Source organism: Podarcis bocagei (genome assembly GCF_964188305.1).
Source record: "Podarcis bocagei genome assembly, chromosome: 6".
NCBI classification, from domain to species: Eukaryota; Metazoa; Chordata; class Lepidosauria; order Squamata; family Lacertidae; genus Podarcis; species Podarcis bocagei.
In genome coordinates, this window is record NC_138130.1 from 83,112,405 (window position 1) to 83,133,415 (window position 21,011).

The 21,011-nt window shown below is 43.6% G+C and overlaps 1 long non-coding RNA gene across 1 annotated transcript in view; it reads right to left on the minus strand.

Moving 5' to 3' along the window:
* The window catches only part of LOC308589158, a 103,004-nt gene that overhangs the window by 49,320 nt on the left and 32,673 nt on the right, over nt 1-21,011 (minus strand). The window contains exon 3 of the long non-coding RNA XR_014009110.1: nt 16,556-16,628. This is a non-coding gene — a long non-coding RNA (uncharacterized lncRNA). The remainder of the gene's footprint in view (nt 1-16,555; nt 16,629-21,011) is intronic.

Genomic DNA, 21,011 nt, shown 5'->3' on the forward strand with positions numbered 1-21,011 from the left:
TGGCGGTGCTTGCATCCCCAGCAGGCGGATTTTTGCAACTGGCACGATCCTTGTCATGAAAATTCACCCGCTGATCAGACAGATACGCCTGGCAATCAGCCTGCCACCCTCCCGGCAGGCTCAGTTCACACCTCCCGGTGGGTGGTTTTATGGGATCGGCAGTCTGATCTTGGCGATCGGTGGGCGGCTGGCAGCGCTGACACAGTTTTATGTGATTGTCGGATTCGTGTGATCTGCAGGCATATCTGTTTCATGGCCAACCCTCCCTAAAAAAGATCAACAACTTTGGAGTACCATCCCCCAAAAAGCTCAACAACTCTGGGCAACGTTCCCAAAAATTGCAATGTGTGGGTGAGTGACCAAAAAAAAATTTGCACCAGGTACCACCTGACCTTACTACGCCTCTGTCCTAGAGGCAATTATAATTGGGTGCAAGCAAGAGTTTATGAGGCAAATGTCTCTGTTGTTGAAATCACAGATGTTTCCCCTGATTCAGCAAGTGATATTCATGCATGGAAGGACCTTCCTGCAGCTGTAGCTAATGTTGATGTCGATCTGGCTGTGCATCTGCACTGTCCAAGACTCTTTGAATTTCTTGGGTGTGTAACCATCAGGTGTTACTCTGTGCACATGAGAGTCCCCTGAATTGAAAAGTAAAGCATTGTCACACCATAAACGGGGACAGTAGAATCTGTCGTTTTATATATCACCAAGATCTCGTTAAAAACCTACTTCAGCCTGCTAAAACTATGACTAAGACTATCATAAAATGCAACACAAAATATGGCTGCCATTAGAGGTAGCAATTTATTTTTGCCAATGAATGGGGTGAGAGAAGTAAGAGACGAGTTTGATTCAAAATGAATCTCCTAATGACAATAACCTCTCAGTGCACCAAAACTCCATTTACAGAAGGTGCTAACAACCTGAAGGGAAAAGTACCTCAGAGACTTTAACTTGCCTCCCAGAAAGCTGCAGTAGGCTTGATTCAAGCTGACTGAGATGGATTTGTATTGTTATAAAATATTGATTTGGTGTCTTGCGCTCAGCACATTGTAACTGACAGTTCATTTTTACCTACAAGAATCCCCTGCCTTCTTTTTTTTTTTTTGTTATCTAGTGTGATAGCATGTGGCTTATTTAATATATGAAGAAGTACCATATATTTCAAAAGTGTGAGGTATGTGGTTTATAAGATATCCTTAATCTATTCAAACATTGTGCATAATTCTATTCCTGATCTATTAGTGTTTACTTATGAACTATTCTAATGGCATACATTATATTTTGGTGTTTATATCATATTACAAGCTAAATCATTGGGTGCATGTTTTGGGGTGCCATGTGAGATTGAGGCCCCGGAAAAAGAAATTTTTGGGGGCAATACTGTGGTGCCCCAAATGGCCGCCATGTTCTCCTGTGCAAAAACGGAATGTCCCTGTGCCATGCCATGAGAAACAGAAAGAAAAATGGAAGATATATCACAATGCTGAGATTCTATCACCAGCCTGCGAAACCAAATGGAGAACACCACCTGCAATACTAGAAAAGTCAACTTCCAAAATTCCACAGAAGCAATTGGATTTGCATGTGCAAAACTGTTTAAGTTGAGAGTCCACAGTTGCTACTTGTACAAAAATACTGATGGTAGTGTTCGCCTAAGTGCAAATACGAAATCTGTCGAGCATCATTTATAGGCAACGTGAGTTGCTCTCAATGAAACTAATACAGTAGCAAAGATTATTTAATACTCCACTTTCCCCTTAAAGAGCGCAGGTTAGTTTATGTTTGTTGCCCAGTGATCCACTCAGGCAGTTTACAGGATTTTCAGATTAGTAGATTGTATTATAGTAGTTAACGTTTGGAAATAACGTGGCCATAAATAATAATATTTCATTTACATTTCTATCCACCTTCTCAAGATACATCCATCACATAGCTAATGTGCTTCTGCTCTGGTGCTCCATGTGTCCTCTGATGGAGACTTCTGAAAGCAGGTTTCCTTGTCCAGTTCACTGTCAGGAATAGCTCCACAGACACATTGCTTCGCATGTGCTGAGCTGTCCCTCCACTGAAAAGCCACAGGCTTTTCCCATGGAAATAGCAAAGTAGCTGCAGCAAAATTGGATGTTGAATCTTTCAGGCAGCTGCGTACCTCTGTTCCCTCCGAGGCACTCAATATTTCATTTGCATTATCACCAGGTTTGCTTCAACAATGGTTGGCATTCACTACTAACTGCTTTTTTAAAAAAAATTATGAAGAATTTCTCCCCCCACTTCCTTTGTATAAAATAGGCAGAGCCAGCTTGCGTGGTTAAGTACAGATTGCCTGTCTTAGATCCACAAGGTGCAAAATGCACTTTAGCCAACATAAAACAAATGGTTTTGCAGATAAAAGGCGGTGTCGGTGCAGTAAATGCAGAAAGGTGAATGTCAACTCCCTGCTTCCAGAAGAACTGTGATTTCAATATGAACCCTTCCATTTCTGCATCAGTTCAAGTGACTTCAGTGTTGGCACTATTTATAGAATACTGCTTTACAGTTCTATTAGCATATTTCCCCCCTCTAAGGATCTACATGACTAACCCAAGCAAAAGACTCGCCTGTTTGAGTCTGTACAAAAAGGTCTGTGTGAAACCAGCCATTCTTGAGAGGAGTTTTATAGCTCACTGGAAACAACTGCCAGCTTCCAACGTGACAAGAGTAAATCTCAAGAGTATGCCTGTGAGTTTCTACAAATATAATGGGGGAAGAGTTTCACTAGTACTGCTTAGTTAAATAGTGTTATGGATCAACCTGGGGCCCCTGCAAACACCCTTTTTGTAGTGCATTCCTGATGCTTTGTGCTTATGATGGTATAGGGGTGGTTATACACAGTCGCACTATTTGTGCCAGCAAAAGTTTCAGGGTGCACATCCTGCTTTGTTTTCAATCACTACATGTCCTGTAGCTTCCTTCTTAAGTCCTGTAACTTTTCTTATCAGAAACATTCCAGGGGTGGTGGGAGTGGGGGTGGTTTTCCTGGCTTTTTGTTGAGCTATAGTGCAAGAGTGCCCCACCAGATGGCAAAAATGCAACAACAAAGTAGTTATTATTGCAGAGCAACTAATAAAGTGGAATGAGGTGTGGATGGTTCAGTATATACCCACCACTAATGCACTATTATTGCATCATTGACATGGTGCAAAATAGACTCAGGACTCAGCTATACAGCTGCAAATAAAACAGTTTAAGTGCATTGTAAAGTGCATTATACAAATGCGACACTAGATGGCGATGGTGAGCTGCGTCAAATTCAATATATTTTTCAAAACTTTTTTTTAAAAAGCATTTTTAATATGTGTTTAGATTCCATCTCAGAGCCTGAGCCTCTGTAGACTGTCATCCCCATGTGCCAGTGCTTGATCTGGCTCCTTGCACTCAAGTCCCCCTTACCAGGTTTTTAGGATGGTGTACTGCAAAGGGATGTGGTTGGCGCTGTGGGTTTAAACCACAGAGCCTAGGACTTGCCGATCAGAAGGTCAGCAGTTGGAATCCGTGCAACAGGGTGAGCTCCCGTTGTTCAGTCCTTGCTCCTGCCAACCAAGCAGTTCGAAAGTACAAAGTGCAAGGAGATAAATAGGTACCGCTCCAGCGGGAAGGTAAACGGCATTTCCGTGTGCTGCTCTGGTTCGCCAGAAGCGGCTTAGTCATGCTGGCCACATGACCCGGAAGCTGTACGCCGGCTCCCTTGGCCAGTAAAGTGAGATGAGCGCCGCAACCCCAGAGTCGGTCACGACAGGACCTAATGGTCAGGGGTCCCTTTACCTTACTGCGAATGTGCCAGGAGTCGTCATGAGCAGCATATGAAGATGCAAAGTTGTTGTCAATGGGGAGAGGGAGGGAGGTCAGTTGGGTGGGCCACCCATTGAAGAAAAGATTCTCTTTCCATTACTGTTTCACAGTAAATCTGCAGCTGGAGCAAACGCTTGCGTTTTCATTTTAGTTGCTTGTAAATGTTGACGTTTTTAATTGTTAAATTGCTTTGTGATATTGTGGACCGACCAGATAAATAAATAAAAATTGGTCACTGAAATACACAGGAGTTAGATGTGAGAAATTGTGTAGGACACCCTACCCAAAACTAGCAGCCTCCATATAATTTGGACTGCAACTTCCACCATTCTTGACCATTGGCCATACTGGCTGGGGCTGATAGAAGTTATAGCTCGAAAGGTTTCCAAGGGCACTAAATTCGGGCCGGCTGGTATAGGAGCTGCATCTCTATTTCCAGGTTTTCCAGAAAATTGGAAATGATTCAACATAATTAACATCAGAATTATAGATGAGTATAAATGCTTATCACATTGAGAAATGTATAGTTGGCAAGTAAGTGTGTAAACCCAAGGATTATGTGCTACTGCCAGAGTGGTATTGCAATTTCTGGTACTGCATTTCTGGCCAGGGCCAACTGAAGATGATGTGATGATGCAACAATGTATGTTGACTCTATTATTTCATCAGGACATAAATAATCCTTACAATACAAATAAGGCGAGGGGAAAACTCAGCTGGGATGCCATTTTGTTAATGTGTTGTTCTGTCTTAACATTCAGATTAAAAAGGAAACATAATCTAGTTTCTGTGTGTCGTCGGTTAACTTAATAAATATAAAATTAACTCACAGTACAGTCTAAAATTGCTCTGGAACATGCAGGTATATGTGATACTCACCACCAATTGATCATGCTAGGGCAGCTGCAAGCACCTTAGCTTTGTCCCCTGGGAAGACTAATTTCTACCGATCTATGTCTCTTACTGCCTTCCAGATGGTAGCAGGTTTCTTAACAAGCTTTCTAATCTTCCCCTTTTCCCTTTGGGAATTCGTTTCAACCTTATCTTGTCACATCTGGTTTTCTCCAAGCTGGTGATTTGCATTAGACATGTCAGATACTGCTTCTCCAAGATTTCAGCAACCATCAAGGTCTGTTTCAAATCAAATATGTTCATCTAAGGACAGTTTGCTTGTGCATCACACACCATTCATGCATTGGGAGTTGGTCAATTCATGCAAGAGCAACTTCAGTTACAGTGAAATGAAAAACATAAGCATCTTTGTTTTATCCTGAAAGTCTATTAATGTGCCTCATGGAGGCTCTGTGTGGCCTCTGGAGTCTTTTGATTCTGTAAGGTGCAGCTTTTCCTGGCCGCCTGCTCACCTCCATTATGGGGCCTAAATGAATTAAAGGGATTCCCAAGGGAAGAAGAGCTGATGCAATCATGTGTGGGGATGACAGAAACCTGGAGTCTCTGCCACAGATTTTCTGAAGGTTCTGGACCTAGGCCTTTAAACTAACAGCTTCATAGCATAGGTAGGTCAAGCATTCAGTGACTACAGAACCGAAACAGACATACTAGAAACCTACCATCAAATATTTGGCTGTGCCTTCTTTGCACCTGCAGGTTTTAGCTTACACATCTCTTTTTTTCCTCCTTTCTTAGACTCACAGAACCATAAAGTTGGAAGGGATCTTTGAAGTCATCTAGTTCAACCCAGTACCCAGTGCAGAATTTGCAATGCTGGATGCAACTAGAGTGTGGGTTCCCAATTAGTGGTCCCCAGACCCCAGAAGATTCTTGTAACCCACCCAGGGGGTCCATGGCACAAACCCATCAACTGTCCAGGACATCCTGCTTTGGGTGGCTGTGCTCACGTGAGAATGCAGCACCTCAAAATACATGAGATTGTGGATGGATGTGTGTCTCATGTGAGATTACAGCACCCAATGGCACAAGTTTTGGGGCACTGTGCTCTTGCACAGGTCATGTAACTCACGCGGGAGCATGGCCCACGTTTGCACTGGACATGTTGGAAGATGTGGTGGCACCATTCACATTACAAAACCTACCACAGAGATATCAACATTTTCAAACATGGGGGTCATGGCTTGGCTTTTGAGAAAGGGTGGTGGGGGTTGCAGTACTTAGCTAATTGGGAACCACTGAATGAGAGTGAAGTGTAGGTAGATTCCCACAAAGCAAGACACAGTGAAGAACCACTGTTGAACTAACAGAGCTGGACAAGAAGGGCAAAACAACTGCTTATATACATTTCTGAAGGCCAGGACCACTCCCACTCTCAATGTGATTGGCTATCTAAACTCCCAAGCTGCGAATCATAACTCAGAGTTTAAGGGCCAATGGCAGTGGCCCAAATCCTGAAATGTTCTGTGATTGGATATCATGTATCGAATCAGAACACAGGGGCTCAGATTCCTTAGTCCAGACTCAAGCTCAGGCAAACACAGACCACTGAATACATAACAGAGAGCATCCCTGAAAGGTAGCCAGCCCAAACCTGCCTGTCTCCTTTCATCTGGTTGAGGAAGTTGTGGACCTGGTCGACAGCTGCCTCCTCCTCAGTCTCAATGTTGCCAGTGTGGAACTTAGCAGGGGAAGGATGGGGAATAAATAAGAATGTGTCGGCTTTGCCTGTCATTGGCTCTGCTCCATCTACTGTTGGCTTCTCTGGCTTCCGCCCTACCAATCCCAATGGTCCCCAGTCACTGCTGCCGCGGGCAACACTGTCCTCTGCCCCTCTTTCTTTCTTTCCTTCCCTCCATCGTCTGATGTCCTCTGGCATCTCTGCCTCCCAAAGGCTTGCACAGCTGTTTGTTGCTGCAGCCCTGTCTGCAAGTTCCTTAAGCAAATGGTGCCTCTGGGGTTGGCCAAGGGGTGCTGGTTGCCAGGAGCTGAGTGGCTCAGAGACCGGGGTGGCTGCGGTAGCTGCCTGGAGGACTTCTAAGGAGAAGGGAGAGGAGACTGAGGGAGCGCTCCACAAAGGAGGGTGTTTGAAAAAGGGTGAGAGGCTGCCAGCTTGGCAGGCAAGGGGTGACATAACTGGGCTTCTGAGCCCCACAGGGGTGCTGCAGAAAGAATGTAGCTGGTCAAGGGAGTCATGGACCCTAAAAGGTTGAAAACCTCTGCCATATGCAAAAAGCTGTCATATGCATAGATCACTTGCTGGATCAGGTATCAGGGGCCTAAGCTGAACTCTAATACTGACATTCAGAAACAATATGAGGGTAGCACACATTTGCAGTCTTCGGCTGATTTTCTTTGTTTTGTGGGAGAGCCTAGACTGTCTCAGCAGTGAAGATTTCCTAGAATACACGAGAGTTGCATGTTTTGCGGAATCCATGCCTTACCTCTAGCTTGGCATCCTGCGTACCCCCACACAGGGCACACACTTTACTAAGCGGGGGAATGGTAATATGCTCCAGCAGCAATGAAATCCTTAAAGCCAGCAACAGAATTCAAAGGCCTTTGGCTTTGATGCTCTGGGCATAGAGGAATTCCCAAAGCTTTTGGAACTGGACTCTAAAGCAAGGGCCACAAGCCAAGGCTCTCCGCATTGTGCAGGGTTTTTTTTATTATGGGTGGCTTCAGAAGTTCTCAATGGGAGAGATGTGGCTGTTTTTAGAACTGAGGGCTGAATAGGTTTATTGTGGCCTTAAAATGTCTACAGTAATTAGCTACACCCAGGTCAGTGCATCAGCACAAAGAATTCTGGGTCTGTACTCAGCCCTTGGGAAGGGTTCAGATGGGTGGATGTGGATGTGTTCACACCATACATTTAAAGTACTTTTTCCTCGCCCGCCCCCCCAATCCTGGAAACCATATTTTAAGTGTTAAGGGTGTTGAGAATTACAGCTCTGTGATTAGTAAACTACAATTCCCCAGGAATCTTGACAGGAGGCTTAAAATGTACTTAAAATATATGGTCTGTATGCAGCATTTCACTTATGTAATGCTTATGATTTGCTTTGCAGATTTATTTTGTTTGATTTCAGACAAACCTTGTTGTGCAGCTCTATGTTGCTGTTATCTTTTGGATGGCGCACTGAAATAGCGAAATGGTGACTTGACTAAGCTTACCCTGCGATTTCTTTGCAAAGCGATGATTTGAACTCAGAACTCCCAACATTCTGTTAAACTAAACTGCAGCATTTTGTATAGAAACCCAGAAACTTTCCACTACTAGCCTTTCTCGGTTTAGCTCCATGTACAATTCAATTAATCTAGAATACCTAGTTTCAGCAAAGCTACATTTTCTGAAATCCCCAAACTCTAATTGAATTAGTCTGGGTTAGTTGTCTCCTGGTTTTATAGATACGGCGCCTGGGGTTTTGCAGTCCACTTGACTTCCTGTTGCTGACATTTGCACGAAGAAGGATTATTCAGTTCTGAAATTAATGTCATGAGAAACCAAATTGGTAATTAAATTACTTTTGAATTATGGGGAATGCTTTGCTCTGCTAGTATTTTCTGTGTCATATGCTTTGATAAAGGGCCAGTATTTTAAATACAGAAAGAAACACACACACACACCATTTATAGGGCAGCCGCTCCAACCCTAGAGGGCAGAGGTGTCGTCGGCCCCCTCAATATTCTTTAGCAGGAGGCTCAGCCCCTCCAAAATTGAGGGGGCGGAGGAGGCCGAACTGCTGAGCTGAGCGTGGCATAGCATCAAAGGTAGGCTCCTCCTGAGCATGAGAGAGAGGAGGAGCTTTGGAGGTCTTTAAGCAGAGGCTTGACAACCATATGTCAGGAGTGCTCTGATGGTGTTTCCTGCTTGGCAGGGGGTTGGACTCGATGGCCCTTGTGGTCTCTTCCAACTCTATGATTCTATGATTCTATGATTCTAAGGCTTCTTCCTGACAATGCACCTCCTTCCTGATGACACACACAACATGGGCATTGCCGCCCCCCTGATCTTTGGCTCTGTGATAAAGTGCACTTCTATACACGCTTACCTGGGATCCATTAAACTCAGTGGGACTGAGTAGACATGCATAGAATTGGGCTGTGGATGGTGAAGAAAGAAAAACTTACCTCCCTTCCACAGCCTCACCCTTTGGGCTGTTTATTTTAAAATATTTATAAGCCTCTTTTCTGGTCAAAGCTTACAACCAACAAAAACTACATGCAATTTAAAAAAAAAATCCCTTGATGAGTGGCTCACTGGTATCCCTCTAAATGAACATTACAAGGAAAGACCAAACCGTACCCCTTGATGCACATTGTGCTTTTGCATCCTCTCAGCAGAATAGTTAGCATGTACTGGAGGAGGAGTAGCAGGTTAGATGAGAAAGATGTTGTTGGAGAGGCGTGAGAGGAGCCAGGTTTTGTCTGTCTTGCATCGCGGCCTCTTATCTGAATCTGTGCAAAATCGACAGAGCTTGTGTGCGTGTGTTTGATAGGATCCTCCATATTTTCAAGACTGCTGGCAAACCACAGCCCCCAAACATTTCAATCACCTCAAGACACTCAGCTGTGTGATTATTTTAGAGCTATGGTTCAAAGACTCCGAAAGCACTGTCCAGTTCTGGAAGACATTCTCAGTTTATTCGCTTCTGACTTTCAATCTTTCCTCAACCAATGCTGATTAATCCTGTGAGAAAGGAAACTGTGCTGATGCCAAGGGCTGTCTGATGACTTTGACTAAGAATATTGTCAGGCACAATAGCGATCTCAGTCTCAGGAGCAGTTTGGGCTCAGGGCATGTCTGGCTTTGGGGCAGAACTGAGACCGGACAGGATTCAAGGGCTGAGGAACCTTGGACTGGGCAGACATGATCGGAGGAAGATAGCGCAAGCAGGAAGTGAGGCCGTAGCTTAACACCAATGGAAGGTTACCACAATGGATGATGAAAAGTCCTTCTCTTGACTCCTTGTCTTCCAAAGTACTACAATTTGGAATCTGGTTCTAGGCAGTAAACTACACAGAACCTGTGACCTTCCAGATATTGTTGGATTCCAGCTTCCATCAGTCGCAGCCAGCATTACCCAGTAGCTTTTGCAGAGGTGTCTAAGGATGCATTTACCAGCTCAGCTGGTAGAGCTCAAGGCTCTTAACCTCAGGGTTGTGGGTTTGAGCCTCATGTTGGGTGAAAGATTTCTGCATTGCAGGGCGTTGGATACCCTCATGATCCCTTCCAACTGTACAAATCTGTGTTTCTGTGATTCTATGATTACCATTGGTCAGGGATGATGGGAGTTGTAGTCCAGCAACATTCCGAGGGCCACAGGTTCCCCAACCCTATACTATAAATTATCACCGGGTGGTAACACATCAAAAGGTAAAGCCAATCATTTCATCTCCGGCTGCTGCTTTTGGCAAGAGGTGGTGGTGGTGGTGATGATGAGGGCTGAGGCTACATAGATGTCAGTTCATTTACATTCATGCAGGTTTTCAGCTCTGAAAGAAATCAACGCTGTCATCCTAGGAACAATCCTATTCCACTCCTGAGATTTCTTTACCACTGAATCTCAGTGCATTGTAGGAGGAAAAAGAAACATGCCTCTTATCCTAGGCTCTGTTCTCTAAGGACGCTGCGTTACATCATAAGCTTCTTCATATTTTTAAAGGCTTGCTTCTGTTCCACTGATCAGATGAATATCTGTGTCGAACTTGCGTTTCAGCTTCCCAAAAGTTGGCCTCCTTTAATCCTGGATTAGTGGCTTGATCACAGGAGAACTCTTCCCTTCCCATACTAGAAAGCTCTGCCACTTACCGCATGTGTGAATTTCACTCCTGTACAATGTATAATTTTCACTAATTGTTTTTGTTCTGATTTTTAGACTGTCTTGAAAGGATCTTTGTTTACAGTGATAGCAGAGGGTAATATTTCCAGTACCGGTAACCATGGCAATGAATAATTCTATTCTCAGATTCAGTGCCAGCTGCTGTCGTGTCTTGATGGTAACGCTCAGCTTGTTAATGAGAGACTTTACATGTACTGGAGAGGAAGATTTACACTGGTCCAAGAATGAGCTTTCTGAAAAGCACATTCTTATTCTTTTTCTTTTAATTTCTAAAAAAAGAGACATTGATTCTACAACTATTTTTCATTCATAAAAACACTTTTTATTTAAAATAAAAAAATAAAAAAGAGAATGCTAAGACCTTGGGCAGTAATTTCATCATACAATGACAGATTTACATTTTAAAACCCATGCGCTTTCCCCCTTCCCCCCAAGCGAAAGGAAGAACATGTTATGCGGGCATAGGTATAGGGCAGAGATTTGATCCAGTACACATTTAAAGCAGAATGGAAAAAAATTACAATTTCTAAAACAACATGAGAACCGAAGCACAGCCATCCTTCAAAATTTGCTCTTATTTTCTATTCTCCAACCAAACAGTGTTTGCAAAAGTATATATTAGGAAAAGCGACTTGCAAAAATGTGTAATTAGTCAAAACTACTGTACATACAAAAATGTGTTTCTTGCGAAAATTTTGCCCTAAAATGCTGATGAATTTTCAGGAGTTTTTAAAAACAAAACAAAACATGCTCACACACAAATTACTGCAGAAATGTGGAGAAGTGAATTTAAGACTGGGGAAAAACAGAAACTGATAGAAACAAAATGGACACATCCTTCAATCCCTATTTGCATCACATACCTCTGTATTTAGAATTAAGCAGCATTATGCTCAACTACCTCGTGAGCACAAATAGCTGTTGAATAACCCACCCCACCCTCTGCAAAGCAGGCGCTGGACCCAAAAGATCCAAGGCTCAGGCCATCCGCTAATGATGTCCCTGTTCTTTTTGAACACAAAATATGCAGCAAAGTATCGCATGGAAATATAGGCTGTAAAGCCTATATAAAGCCCTTCCAAGTGAGTACCAAAATTGTCTCCTTTAAAAGTTCCTTCCAAAGTTTCCCTCTACCCCCAGCATAGGAAAAGACCACATGCCTGGCAAGTTAAAAAATGATTTACTCACAAACTCTCCAAAGGTCAGATTCATATGCTTTTCCATACATGAGTCAAAAAAGTCGCACAGGCAATAAAATGTAGCTTAGTTACAAAGTGCTAAAAGTTCCTAAACTGATGGTATAGGAACATGAAAAAGGCTGGTGAAAGTTATGCGACTGAGCTGGAACAACCAGCTCAGACCTCCTCACACGCTGAATTCACAGGTAGACTGGAGGGGGGGGGAGCAAAGACTTGATTACCTATTTCCTCACAAATAAGGGGAAGTGGAATAGCTAATTCTGTCAGCACAGCTTACTCTATGGTCTAAAACCCTTCATGCATTATTTAGACTTAAGCATGTTGGTTATATGTGATTGGTTATCCCACAAAATCTCCTCATGGTAATTCTTCTGGCTCAAAGGCAAGTCAGATGATAACTTGGAGTTGTAAAAGGGTAAAAGAGTATTGGGAAATGATCCATAATGAATTGAAAAAAATGTTTAAAAGTACATTCCCAAAAAACCTGGAGTCCTTTCTGTTGGGGATACTTCAGACTGAAATTCCCAGGTGTCAAAAAAGGTTATTTGTGTATGCTACTACTGCAGCCCGTGTTTTGTTAGCCGAAAAATGGAAAACAAGCGAGGTCCCAACCAAAGAAGAATGGCAACCCAGGTTGACAGAATATACGCAGCTTGCAGACTTAACATATAGAATAAGAGAGCAGGAAGAACATATGTTTGAGAAGATTGGAAAACGTTTATTGAATAAATGGGAAATAACTGTGTACAGCTGAAAACGCTGGCAGCATCAAGATAAATTCAACAGTGTAAATAAGTTTTGATGGATGTAATAATGGGATACTGAATGGTTTAGTTTATGAAAAATATGCAGGGGTTTATGTTATGCAAGATGAACCATGGAAAGAGAAGAAGTCACTGATATTTTAAGGATGTAAAAATGAGTATGTGTGGTCCCATCCCCACATGTGTCAATACATCACAGAAGAGAGACTTAGAGGGAAAGGTTAGGAGGCTGAATCTGTAGAAGGTTCTAGAGATGAGAATTCAGCCCTAGGATTGAAAAGGGTTCCCTGCTCCTGGCCTGGTTGGGCAAAGCCCTTCAAATTTGTTTGGAGGAGATGAGGACTTGCAGGTGAGAATCTGCAAGCAGGGAGAGGCTTGAACATCTCCTGCCTGCCAGTCTACTCTGAAAATGCCCCCACCACAAACTCTTGCATTAATGTCACGAAGGCGAATGGAGTTGGTGACCCTTATAATGGCTTAATTCAGCCATGAACCAGCTCTTTGGAGCCGCAACTCTCAATTTTATAAAGAGTGAGACTTATCCTTAAGGTACTAATCTTGCCTACGATTCGTCCAGCAGTAGAGTTTGCCGGCAGAGTATATGCCGGTGATCACAATCCAATTGCCTTGCACCTATTTCTGTAATGAAAACATTGTGGGAGGAGGGGCTATTTTTAGCACCATGCTCTCAAAGCAAAACTCTGCCTAGAATTCTTAAAAATGTATTTATGTAGCATGACAGCAATGCTTTTAGGAACAGGGGGTAATATGGAATGCTTTTGCAAAGGTAGCAAGCATGCAGGGAGTTGATGCTGACATCCAATTCTGTACTCAGCCACTAATGGAAGCTGGAGCAGAATTAATTGTGATGTAGAGTTAGGCCAATCCTCTCCTAGTTAAAAGATATTTTCATTTTTCATTTGGGTTTGCAATTCTATCATAAGCTATTTATAACACACCCCTGTTTCAGTGCAACACTGCTCACGCGTCTCCTCCACCCTCTGCCCAATGAAATGAAGGCAAGCAAGGAATGCTCCATCTGTGCCTTGCAGAAGGATCTCATCCATTATCTGCAACAGTGCTCTGATTCCCCCCCCCTTTTTAATCACTGAAGAAATGGGTTTAAATATTTTACAAGATTGACATAATAAATAATTGAACACTAGTTAAGAATAACTGTAACTCTTGGTGTCTGGCTTCTGTGCCTTTTTTCCTCTTCTCTGCTTACCACCTGGGAAAACATTTATATTTGTCCTAATAAATACAAGGTGGTATTCAACTGTGTATTTACTCGGAGTACATCTATTGAAATTAATGCACCTAACTTAGTCACGGCCATTCATTTCATTAGGTCTACTCGGAGAAAAACTTAGTTGAATACTACCCATTTCTGACTGCTGCTGTAAATCACATCCCTTCACTCCAGTCTGAGGATGCTTCAAGTACATGAGACGCCATAGGTAAAGGTACCCCTGACCGCTAGGTCCAGTCGCAGATGACTCTGGGGTTGCACGCTCATCTCGCTCTATAGGCCGAGAGAGCTGGTGTTTGTCCGCAGACATCTTCCGAGTCATGTGGCCAACATGACTAAGCCACTTCTGGCGAACCAGAGCAGCGCACGGAAATGCCGTTTACCTTCCCACTGGAGTGGTACCTATTTATCTACTTGCACTTTGACGTGCTTTTGAACTGCTGGGGGGCAGGAGCTGGGACTGAACAATGGGAGCTCACCCCGTCGCGGGGATTTGAACTGCCAACCTTCTGATCGGCAAGCCCTAGGCTCTGTGGTTTAGACCACAGCACCACCCACGTCCCATATGAGACGCCATACTTAGATCCATTTATCCAGGAGCAAACCCCTTTGAAATCAGGGAGCATTACTGAGTCGCCATGCATTGGATTGCGCTATGAAAAAAATAAACCTCACAGGCCTGGGTTGACAGCTGTTAAGAAGCAGATTTCATACATTACATCTTGAGGCAGAAAGGTAAAAAATATCAGACTTTTATGCTTCTCTAGTAAACATGGTACAGTGGTACCTCGGTTTAAGAAAAGTCCTGTTTACGAACGATTCAGTTTACGACCTCCGCAAAACCGGAAGTAGTGTCCTGGTTTGCAAACTTTACCTCAGTCTAAGAATGGAATCCGAATGGTGGAAGGGCACAGGCGGCGGGAGGCCTCATTAGGGAAAGCACGCCTCAGTTTAAGAACAGTTTCGGTTTAAGACTTCCAGAATGGGTTAAGTTCGTAAACCAAGGTACCACTGTATAAAGAACCCTGAGTATTCCAAATTCCAGCTTCCTGTGTGATATGATAATACCACATGTTGGTTAAATGAGGCTGGTTATCCCACAACCAGCACGTTTTTAATGAATAGATCTGTGAGAACGTCATTTTTCAATGGCTATTAGATAAACACAAGGGTGGCTTTTTTAATGAGTTATTTAATGCTACTAAGTGGGTAAGTGGGTATTTCCATGTGCTTGTAACTTACTGTATTTTTTGCTCTATAAGACTCACTTTTTCCCTCCTAAAAAGTAAGGGGAAATGTGTGTGCGTCTTATGGAGCGAATGCAGGCTGCACAGCTATCCCAGAAGCCAGAACAGCAAGAGGGATTGCTGCTTTCACTGCGTAGCGATCCCTCTTGCTGTTCCGGCTTCTGAGATTCAGAATATTTTTTTCCTTGTTTTCCTCCTCCAAAAACTGGGTGCGTCTTGTGGTCTGGTGCGTCTTATAGAGCAAAAAATACGGTAGTTGTGAAATTGACCTTTCAGGAATGATTTGGGTCTTGCAATAAGTCTTGAAGTTCAATTCCGAGGACTGATTCTTACAGCCATTTGAGCTGAGTTGAAGTTTAATCCTGTCTCTAACAGGTGTGATAATATCAATAATGTTTCTAGACGACATTCATCATGTCCTGCTTCAACCCACTTCTCAAAGATTTTTCAAGACAGAATAAATCTTCTGTCTTAAAATATTCAGAAGTACATGTATAAGCGTTAACGTGCTAAGAGACCTAAAACAATGGTCCTTCCCTGGAATTAATCTTACCTCTTTTGCTATTCAGGAGAGGTGTAACAAGCAATTATGGGTCTCGGCACATGGAGAAAGGCACATTTTGAAGATTTTTCATGGTACATTAATCATTACACATATTCACACGTTTATTTTTAAGACAATCTTAATTTGTTTAATATTTACATGTTGTTTATCTATTAAAATAATAATGAAAGACAGAAGATTTGCTAGTAATCTAGTATCTTTCTAACATTTTTACTCAACAGGTGAAAAAGCCATAAAGGTGGGAAATAAAATAGCATGTATCGATGAATACTTTTTGTGGTGAGCACTGTTTTTCTTTTGGATAGCGCTGGAGACCAAAATTATAACGAACCATTTTGGATTATTGTTTAAGCCAGAGTTTGCCTACATAACGCCTCCCAGATATTGTTGGGCTACAGCTCCCATGATTCCCAGCTTACATAGCCAGTGATTCAGGATGATGGGAGTTGTAGTCCAACATCATCTGGAAGGTACTACATTGGCTGTCCCTGCTTTGAACAAAAGATTGCCAACTTTCTCAGGGCTGTCTTTACCCAGGGGTGCAAGGGGTGCGGGGCACCCAGGCACCGAATTCTGGGGGGCGCCTCTCGATCGGCAGCAACGAAAAGCAAGGGAGTGGAAGTCCCCGTCCCCCTCCTCCATGGTTCTGTTACTCTGTAGCGTCAAATATTCCTGACGAGTCAAGCAGTTTTCTGCTGCGTCATTGTAACAGGTGAGTGAATTTCCCCCCTAAAAAAAAATCAACAATTTCGGCTTCTTCCCTCCCAAAAAAAGCTCAATAAAAGTTAATTTTGGGGTGCTGGGCAGATCTTTGCACCCCAGCAGCGCATATGCTAAAGAAGGCCCTGAACGTTCTTTCCTGACAGAAAAATGCTCTTTAAAATCCCAAGTAAACACATACAAAAATCTGATTTTCCCTCTGCCTTCTACAAGATCACTCACCTGAGTCCATTCAGTGAGTCCTCATCTCCTTGTGAGCATCAGGCTCAGCTGATCACAAGTGCAGCTTTCTTTCCTAGAAAGAACAGAGTGAGGTGAGCTTCAGATCAGAACACTGGCTGTCTCTTCTCCCCATGGCTCTCTCTGTGTGGATTGGAGCACAGCAACATATCCAAAGGATTTCATTCCTTTTCACTCTGAGCTGTTGGGGTTCAGAGCAGCTGAGGGGGAAACAGAAGCACCTGTTTTGGATTCCTAAGGGGGGCAATGGTAGTTTTGGGGTTCAGGTGCAATTTAGATTGGGGAAAATGGCTGTTAACTCCCTTCCTCTGCCCTGCTCCTCTTACTTAATTAACCCCCCCCCCCGGTTAATTACTTTTAAGTGAAAATTACAGAACTCCAGTGTAAATGTGTTCTTTGGTCCTCATAAACCACAGACTGAGACAGAGCTTTGGGAGTAAAGAGGGAATATTAGCTGTGGCTAATATTGAATGAAGAAACAGGAAGAAGTTCCTCCCAGTGAAAATCAGATCTTCCAATGATGTCAAAATACAGTATGTTGCAGATTTTGGAATGTTTTGTGTTGCGAGTGCTGTGTTTGGAGTGCTTTGTGTTGTGTTGTACTTCCTCAAGCATTTACTAGCAGTATTAAAGACAGGGACTAGGCGACATTAACTACTAGCGTGACCCAGCAAGGTCTGAGGTTCCTCTTGATTTACATTGCTGTAAAGGAATTCCTGAGTACCTAGAACAGCCATTTTTGTTAAGTTGTGGGTGAACATATCAGACGACACAGCAATTCTTCAAGCAGCTCTTGTTTATTCACAGGCCAGGACAGCACTGAACTGAAGGGTTCAGTCAGCCTGCTTATATAGAGCTCCAGTACAATGTAACTAACAATTTTCTAAAACTATCCAATCACTGAACGTCACTTTCGATCCCTTATTTGCATAACTATCTACAGTATCCCCCTGCTGGCCCAGGGTGAGAACTTCAGTACATAACAATTTTAATTTGTATAAATCAAGGAGACAATCCTAGAAAGGAAACTAAAGCCAGGATACAACAAATTTCAGCCAGATTGGTTGATTGTTGAATCTGGAATCAAGTTGAATCTGGAATCAACTTCCTTCTCTACTGTGTTTTATATAATCAGCCAGATAAAATTCCCTAGCAGTGTGTTTTTGTGTGTTTGTGAGAGAAAGAGAGAGACCAAAGATTGGTTAAGTTTTCACTGAGGAGAACCAAATCATAATGAATCTGGGCTGGAGTATCTCTCATTTTATGAGCTAGCTCCAGAATCCGCTTTTCAACAAAGCCACATTGATACTCATTAGAAGTAATTAATCTCCCCTGTACTCTCTGCTTGTCAGCTCACTGAACTGTCACATGCTCTGTCAGCCGTTAAGAAGCAGTCAGGCACCACAGGCTGACAACTTTCTCAAATTTCTCTCTCTCTCTCTCTCTCTTTCTCTCACACACACACACACACACACACACACACACACACACCAGGCCCTTTTCTCACAGGTGTCAGCTGCTGATGAACCAATGAACAGAACGACATTATAGATTGATGGCCTACCTCTAGATTTTCCCACACATCCCAACGGAGATTAAAAGGTAAAGGGACCCCTTACCATTAGGTCCAGTCATGGCCGACTCTGGGGTTGCGGTGCTCATCCTCATCTTGCTTTATTGGCCGAGGGAGCCGGCGTACAGCTTCCAGGTCATGTGGCTAGCATGACTAAGCCGCTTCTGGCAAACCAGAGCAGCGCACGGAAATGCCGTTTACCTTCCCACCAGAGCGGTACCTATTTATCTACTTGAACTTTGACGTGCTTTCGAACTGCTAGGTTGGCAGGAGCAGGGACCGAGCAACGGGAGCTCACCCCGTCGCGGGGATTCGAACCGCCGACCTTCTGATCGGCAAGTCCTAGGCTCTGTGGTTTAACCCACAGTGCCACCCGTGTCCCCCCCAACGGAGATTAGATACTACCAGAAACCAGAGCTCACATTCTCTCCCTTTACCCCAGCAGACCCTCCAAGTGTCCCTAATTTTCCAGAGATGGTCCTGGATTTAGGGAAACCATTCCTGTTTCTGATTTGATCCCGGAATGTCCTGTTTTCCATTAGGATGTCTCTATTTTCATTGGAGAAATGTTGGTTAGGATTTATCCAACCCCTGAGCCGCCTGAAGGCAATCCTGTATAGGGAAGGATTTTTTTAATTTTTAAATGTATTTTAAAGTTTAATGTTTTATTATATTTTTATATATGTTGGAAGCTGCCCAGAGTGGCTGGGACAACCCAGTAAGATGGGCGGGGTATGAATAGTAAAATAATCATTATGGAATAAAGGTAAAGGGACCCCTGACCATTAGGTCCAGTTGTGACCGACTCTGGGGTTGCGGTGCTCATCTCGCATTATTGGCCGAGGGAGCCGGCATACAGCTTCCGGGTCATGTGGCTAGCATGACTAAGCCGCTTCTGGCAAACCAGAGCAGTGCACGGAAATGCCGTTTATCTTCCTGCCAAAGCGGTACCTATTTATCTACTTGCACTTTGACGTGCTTTCGAACTGCTAGGTTGGCAGGAGCAGGGACCGAACAACGGGAGCTCACCCCGTTGCGGGGATTCGAACCGCCAACCTTCTGATCGACAAGTCCTAGGCTCTGTGGTTTAACCCACAGTGCCACCCAGTCCCTAATCATTATGGAATGGTACGTCCCTATTTTCATTGGAGAAATGTCAGAGGGTATGCCCCACTAACACGAAGCATAGCACGACGCATGATTTGACCATGTTATTGTGCGGTGCATTTTCATTTCCTCAGATAATTGGGTTTCAATGTCAGGCAAGGAGGCCACATATCCTGTTACACTAGATGCCTGTCCCCCCTGTGACCCCTCCACTTTAACACATACAGCCCAAAGGTCTGAAGGAAGCTTCTAAGCATGTTTGCCTGAGGCCTTCCCAGCGATAAGGAATCCTAACAAGCAGTGGTGGCTCATCCATTAGAGCACATGGAACACAGTGCTGCACCACCACCAGCCAGGGCATCTTGGTGAGGGGAGAGAGACTTTGTGCTGCCTGTCAGGCGATGGCTTTTCCCACCTGCCGTGCCCCACCCTCCAGCCCTAGGACGAATGGCCATCTGTCATGAATGTTTTAGTTGAAATTCCTGCATTGCAGGGGGTTGGACTAGATGACCCTTGGGCCCCTTCCAACCAAAGAAGGAGACCAACATCAACCTGTGGGTCCTAGCATTGGCTTGATCATGCTTGGGAGTGAGGATGGATCTGGCAATATGCATCCGCATGCAGAATAACACTCTGGCAATGTTATGCCAGCTCTGCCTATTATCTGGGCTGTGCCAAGAATGCATTAAGAACAAAGCTTGTGTGGATGATATATACATATGGGATTAATGGGGAGAAGGGGGGGATAGGGGGTTCCTTTGAATGAGACGGTTTATCTGCATTTACTATTGAGAATGCATGAATAAAGATTATTGAAAAAGAAAAGTTTGCATTCCCAGGTTTTACCAGCCACCCTCTTTCCAGAAAAGCAAAATATTTGTGTATTACAGTATTGCAAAAAGGGAAACTACGCTATAATGATCCTTAATTGTTAACACTTCTAAACAGCTAGATAATTAAGATACAAATCTAGTAGAATTTTACAGCGCATGGATTTCAAAACAAGTCTGTGTTTTTCTTTCATCCTGGCTACTTTTTTTTTTCTTTTCTCCTGTACTGTTTGAAAGCTCACTTGGTAAGTTTTATGTGATGATTGTCACCGGCCCATTAGTTCCAGAGGCTCTAGGGGAAATTCTGTCTACTCCTCTCTACAGATCTGTTGCGTTTGAGTTGTTCTTATTTACATAACCCATCTGTCTCCCTGCTTTGGAAAAGTGTCTGCAGGCCGGATATCCAGCTGATGCCAGACAACGTGAGCTCAGTTGAGTCAAGTGTGCAGTGATACAGGGTGGAAGGACAAGGGAGCCCTGGGCAGTCCTTCTCATTTACTTTACCATTACCCACTTCATAGGTGAACTTTGCCCTCTCTATAGATTTGGGCTGTGCACACAACATAGTGTGGTGCACAACCCTAACAGCCAAGTGGTGAGAGACCCCAGTGGTGCTTTATTTAGTTCTTGATTACATGTATATACCACCTTTATATTCCAATGATCTCAAGGTGGTGTACACAGTTGTCCCCCTCCCCATTTCATCCTCAAACAACACTGTGAGGTAGGTTAGGCTAAGAGATGGTGACTGGCCCAAGGTCACCCAGTGAGCTTCATGGCTGATACGATACGATAATCTTTATTGTCATTGTCCCATATAGAACAACAAAATTGGGGGGGAAAAATCTACATAAGACATTCAAAACCAACAAGCCTGCTATCCAAGCTATCCCAACCTGGTTAGCCCCCTAAAAACTCTGGTACCCCA